This window comes from Pseudorca crassidens, chromosome 1 (genome assembly GCF_039906515.1).
Source record: "Pseudorca crassidens isolate mPseCra1 chromosome 1, mPseCra1.hap1, whole genome shotgun sequence".
Lineage (NCBI taxonomy): Eukaryota > Metazoa > Chordata > Mammalia > Artiodactyla > Delphinidae > Pseudorca > Pseudorca crassidens.
Genome location: NC_090296.1, coordinates 89,412,629 through 89,419,505, shown reverse-complemented (window position 1 = coordinate 89,419,505; position 6,877 = coordinate 89,412,629). Strand labels below are relative to the sequence as shown.

The window sequence follows — 6,877 nt, the reverse complement described above, 5'->3', positions numbered from 1 at the left end:
TAAAAAATCCCAGATCACCTGAAACTGATATAATATTGTCAATAAATTATAATTTTAAAAAATAAATAAAATAAAAACAATTGGGTAGAGGATCTGAATACACATTTTGCCAAAAAAAAAAGATGCTAAAAAACACATGGAAACATGCTCAACATCCCTAATCATCAGGAGGGAAATGCAAATCAAAACCACAAGAAAGAGATCACCTTACAGGTGTCAGAATGGCTATCATCAAATTGACATTAATGAGTGTTGCTGAGGATGTGGAGAAAAGAGCACTCACCTGCACTACTGCTAAGAATGTAAGTCAATGCAGCCAACTATTGAAAACAGTACAGAGGGTTCTGAAAACATTAAAAAATAAAACTACCATATGAGTTAGCAATTCCATGTTTGGTTATTTATCCAAAGAAAAAAAGCAAAAAACTAATTTAAAGAGATACATGCACCCCTGTGTTAATTGAAACATAACTTACAATAGGCAATATATGGTAGAAACCTAAATGTTCAAAGAGAGACAAATGGATAAGTGATATATACACACACACACACACACACACACACACACACGTATACACATACATACATATGAATATACACAACGCACATACACACATCCATATACACATATGTATACATGTATCTATACATGTATGTAGATATATTCATATACAGATACATATATATCTATATATGTGTATACAAATGTACATATACAGTTATATATTACTCAGCCATAAAAAGATAAAATCTTGCCATTTTTTACAACATGGATGGACCTAGAGAGTATTATCCTCAGTGAAGTCACATAGACAAAGACAAATTCTACATGATCTCACTTATATGTGTAATCTAAAAACAAAACAGACACAACAAAACAAATCTTACAGGCACAGTGAACAAATTGGTGGTTGCAAAAGGGGAGGGGAGTGGGTCTTGGACAAGACAGGTGAAAGGGTATAAGAAGTACAAAATTCCAGTTATATGATAAAAATTGACAAGAATTTAATATACAGAATAAAGAATATGGTTCATGATACTGCAGTAACTGTGGAGGGGGACAGATGTTTACTAGAGTCATCAAGGTGATCATTTTGTAATATACTTAAATGCTGAATCATTATGTTGTACATCTGAAACTAATGTGATATTATAAGCCAACTATTCTTCAATCAAAAAAAAGCAAAAGAAAGAAAGAAAAAGAATGTATGCCCTGACAGCATTTCACCTGAGCCATTTCTTGGGAGTGTGTTTGTAATGAACAGCCTTGAGGAATGAGCTAATGTCTCTCCCTCAGACAAACAGGAACCTGCTAACCTCTCATTTTAAAAGCAGTGGAGTCCTCAAACTCAGTGTTCCTCAGTGTAACACAGCCAAGTACATGCATAGCACTCAACTGGATCCCTCTCTGTCATCCCACTGGGAACCTGGGTGTGGGGAAGGAGAACCAATACAATATTATGCTCATGCTTGCTGTACCATAAGTAATAAAACCTTTTGTTTCTGAAAAACCACTCAATTAAATAACCTAACTTTACAACTAAAGGAACTAGGAAAAGAACAAACTAAGCCCAATATTAGCAGAATGAAATAAATAATAAGGATTAGAGCAGTTATAAATGTAATGGAAGGACATACTGTCTAGCACAGGGAACTCTACTCAATACTCTGTAGTGATCTATTGGGAAAAGAATCTAAAAAAGAGTGGATATATGTATAACTGATTCACTTTACTGAACACAACATTGTACATCAACTATACTCCAATAAAAATTAAAAATAAAGTAATAGAGACTACGAAAACAGTAGACGGATAAATAATATTGGAGGTTTTTTTTGAAAAGATAAACAAAATTGACAAACTGTTAGCAAGACTAAGAAAAAGAGAGGTTGAATGAATGATGAATGAATGAATAAATAAACACACACATACATGCATATAAAGGCATTACAATGATGCCACAGAAATACAAATGACAATCAGAGACTACTATTGACAATCATATGCAAACAACTTGGATTACTTAGACAAAAAAGGACAAACTCATAGAAACATACAACCTACCAAGAAACAGAACACCTGAACAGACCAGTAATGAGTAAAGAGAATGAAACAGTATTGAGAAACCTCTCAATAAATAAAATCCCAGGACCAGATAGTTTTTCTCATGAATTATGCCAAACATTTAGAGAGAAATTAAAGCCAAGACTACTCAAATACTTCCAAAAATTTAAAGAGGAGGGAATGCTTTCAACCCATCTTATGAGGCATTACCCCAGACAAGGGTAATGCCAAAACCAGACAAGGGGTCTTCCCTGGTGGTGCAGTGGTTAAGAATCCTCCTGCCAATGCAGGCGACATGGGTTCGATCCCTGGTCCAGGAAGATCCCACATGCCGTGGTGCAACTATGCCTGTGCAACACAACTACTAAGCCCTCGCGCCTATAGCCTGTGCTCCGCAACAAGAGAAGCCACAACGATGAGGAGCCCACGCACCGCAATGAAGAACAGCCCCCACTCGCCGCAAGTGGAGAAAAGCCTGCGTGCAGCAACAAAGACCCAACACAACTATAAATAAATAAATAAATAAATAATTTTTAAAAAAAGACAAGGGCACAATGAGAAAAGTACAGATCAACATTCCTGAATAACATAAATGAAATACACTCAAAATACTGGCAAACTAAATTCAGCAGCACATTGAAGGGATTCATTCACCATGATTAAGTGGGATTTATGCCTGGATGCAAGGATGGCACAATGTATGCAAATCAATAAATGTGATAGATTACATTATGAGAATAAAGGGAAAATATCATATTAATAGATACATAAAATTATTTGACAAAATCCAACTTCCTTTCATGATAAAGATTGTCAAGAAATTAGCTATAGAGGGAATATACCTCAACACATTAAAAGTCATATGACAGGTCCAAAGCTAACAGTCCCAAAAGTGTTTCTCCTAAGTTTCAGCCAAGACAAGATTACAATTCTTGCCCCTTCTTTTCAACATAGTACGGGAATTCCTAACCAGAGCAAGTAGGCAAGAAAAATAAATAAATCCCAATCATAAAGGTAAACCTAAATTTTCTGTTTGCAGATGACATGTTTTTATATCTACAAAAACCTAAAAATGCCACTTCAAAAAAACTGTTCAAACTAATAAATAAATGGAGTAAGAAGCATGACACAAAATCAACATATAAAAATTACTTGTGGTTCTGTATGCTAACAACAGAAACTATCAGAAAAGGTTAAAAAACGTCCCATTTACAAAAGCACACAAAAGAATAAAATATTTAGGAATAAAGTTAACCAAGAATGTAAAAGAGCCGTACACTGCAAACTATAAAATATTGATGAAAGAATGTGAAGAAGACACAAATAAATGGAACGATCGCCCATATTACTAGATTGAATAAATGAACATTGCTAAAAATGTCCATACTATCCAAAGCAATCTATAGAGTCCATGCAATCCATGTCAAAATCCACAGGCAGTTTCCCCAGAAAATAGAAAAAGAAATATTAAAATTCATATGGAACCATAAACGGCCCCAAATGTCCAAAGCAATCTTGAGCACAAAGAGAAAAGCTGTAGGCATCACTCTTCATAATTTCAAACTATACTACAAAGCATAGTAATCAAAGCAGTATGGTCACAGTACAAAATCAGACATATAGAACAATGGAAAGAAATACAGACCTCAGAAATAAATCCACATATTTACAATCAAATGATCTTTGACAAAAGTGACAGGAATATATAATGAGAAAAGGATCTTCTCTTCAGTAAATTCATGGGAAACTGAATATTCACAAGCATAAGGAAGAAATTAGACTTGTATCTCACACTGTATACAAAAATTAATTCAAACTGGTTTAGAGAATTAAATAAAAGATCGGAAACTGTAAAGTTACTAGAAGAAGATATGGGGGGGGGGAACTTCTTGACCTGCTATGGGCAATGTATTTTCAGATGTGACCACAAAAGCACAGGCAGCAAAAGCAAAAAAAGAAAATGAAAAAAAGAATTGAAAACATTGCATTAAACTATAAAGTTCTGAACAGCAAAGGAAACAATTTACAGAGAGCAGAGTGTACCTACAAAATGTGAAAAATATTTGAAAAACCACTCTAATATGTATAATATGCTCAAACAACTGAGTAGAAAAAACACAACAAATAACATTTTTCTTTCAGGAACACTTTTCCTTGCTTAAATATATTTCGTCTTTTGCTGCTTTTGAAGTGAGCTCTCAATTACAAAATATCAAATTACACTAAAAAACGCCAGCCCCTGGCACAGGATGGAGAAGCCCACAAGTAAGGACAGACAGCAGCAGGTGGCAAGAGGTGGGAAGTGATTGAAGCTGTGGTTACAAATGCTCAAGTGTCGGATAGCTAAAACTATCCAAAAGGTTGTGCCCTAATATTAGCACAGGTCAGACCCATCACTACCATGGCGGGTGGCCTCGGTGTGTTTGGGTTCAGATTCCACATGGCAATACAATTTCTTCCGGTTAAGAGTTCTTGGATTGCACCAATCACAGGATGGCCTGAGGGCACCGGACCAGTCTATTAGTTTTTCAAAACGCTGTCATAGACCTGATAGATGTACTGGGAGGCTTCAGGAGCTAGCTCTACACTTTGGCGACAGTGTGTAATTGGGGTTTTCTGGCTGGCTATGGAGCTGGGCCAAAACCCAAATGCCATTAGTGAGTCAGGGATTGGTAAGAATACCCTGCCCTTCCACATTCCTCTTGGCAATAGTATAAACATTGTTGTTTTGCAACTTGCTGGAAACAGTGTCAGCATTTAAATGACTTTCCTTAATCTGAAACTGAAGTTCATTTCATTGGGAATATCCTTCCATGTTGCAAGGAAGACCTGGCGCTTCATTTTGCCGTCTTCTACAAAAAGCACATTGAGTGGGATGAGGCAGCTGAAGTAGAATATATCACGATTGTTTCTCACAGCCACCTGCAGGTTGTTCAGAGGTTCTATCTTCATGACTGGGTCCAAGGTGTGGAGACGCAGGGAGACATCAATGCTCTGGTTTGGTGTAGGGATGGCCAGAGGAGTGCTGTGGATGACACCAAAGCTATTCTTGTTAAACTGAATTGCCAAGTCTGTCATGTGCTACAGAGCTTTCTTCATGAAGTTCATTTCCATATAGACGTGCCCTTGGAGGTGAGTAAATGTTCCTGAAATCTCCAAGACTTTAGCCTTTACTGCAGGTAGCCAGACAGTTGTAGGAGCCCCATATCCACCAGGTGCCATGACTATCCCCATAGAGAGTTCAAGTTGGTCATTCAGACCACTGCTGACCACAGCAGGAGTAGGTGAAGGAGCAAAGGTTGCAGGCACTGATGGTGGGATGAAGGACTGTCCCACCAGACTATGTAGCCCTTCCCCCCAAGAGGTCCATCTTTTTGAATTATACTTTTGTCTGGATATAAGCCCAGGAGAGGGGTTGCTGGATCCTATGGCCACTCTATTTTTATTTTTTTGAGGAACCTCCATACTGTTTTCTATAATGGCTGCACCAATTTACATTCCCACCAACAATGTAGAAGCGCTCCCTTTTCTCCATCCCCTCTCCATAATTTATTTGTAGAATTTTAAATAATGGCCATTCTGACCGGTTTAAGGTGACACCTCACTGTAGGTTTGATTTGCATTTCTCTAATAATTAACAATGGTGAGTATCTTTTCATGTGCCTATTGGCCATCTGTATGTCTTCTTTGGAGAAATGTCTATTTCAGTCTTCTGCCCATTTTTTTGATTGGGTTGGTTTTTTGTGATTCAGTTGTATGAGCTGTTTGTATATTTTGGAAATTAAGCCCTTGTAGGTTGCATCATTTGCAAATAGTTGCTCCCATTCCACAGGTTGTCTTTCCATTTTCTTTACGGTTTCCTTACCTGTGGAAAAGCTTGTAAGTTTGTATAGGTCCCATCTGTTTATTTTTACTTTTACTTCCATTGCCTTGGGAGAATGACCTACAGAAACATTGGTACAACTTATGTCAGAGAATGTTTTGCCTATCTTCTCTTCTAAAAGTTTTATGGTGTCATGTGTTATATTTAACTGTTTCAGCCATTTTGAGTTTATTTTTGTGCATGGTGTGAGGGTGTGTTCTAACTTCAATGGTTTACCTGTGGCTGTCCAACATTCCCAACACAACATGCTGAAGAGACTGTCTTTTTTCCCATTGTATATTCTTGCCTCCTTTGTCAAAGATTAATTAACCATTGGTGTGTGGGTTTTTTTCTGGGCTCTCTAGTCCGTTTCATCGACCCATACGTCTGTTTTTGTGCCAATACCATGCCATTTTGATTACTGTTGCTTTGTAGTATTCTCTGAAGTCTGGAAGCATTATGTCTCCTGCTTTGTTCTTTTTCCTCACGATTGCTTTAGCAATTCTGGGTTGTTTATGGTTCCATATAAATTTTAGGATTCTTTGTTCTAGTTCTGTGAAAAATATCATGAGTAATTTGATAGGGATGTCATTAAATCTGTAGATTGCTTTGGGTCCAATGGCCATTTTAACAATATTTCTTCCAATCCAAGGGCATAGGATATCTTTCCATTTCTTTGAATCCTCTTCACTTTCCTTTATTAATGTTTTATAGTTCTCAGCTTATAAGTGTCTCACAACCTTGGTCAGGTTTATTCACAAGTATTTTATTTTTTTGGATGCAATTTTAAAAGGGATTTTTTTTCCATTCCCTTTCTGCTATTTCATTGTTAATATAAAGACATGCAACCGATTTCTGTATTTTAAGCTTGTATCCTGCTGTGTTGCTGAATCTGTTTATCAGTTCTAGTAGTTTGTGTGTGGAGTCTTTAGGTTCTATATATTGTATCA

General features: G+C 36.7%; 1 pseudogene; it reads right to left on the bottom strand.

The window, feature by feature from the left end:
- Positions 1-4,585: 4,585 nt before the first annotated feature.
- Positions 4,586-5,530, bottom strand: LOC137206987 (AP-2 complex subunit beta pseudogene; annotated as a pseudogene).
- Between the last annotated feature and the right edge of the window lie 1,347 nt (positions 5,531-6,877).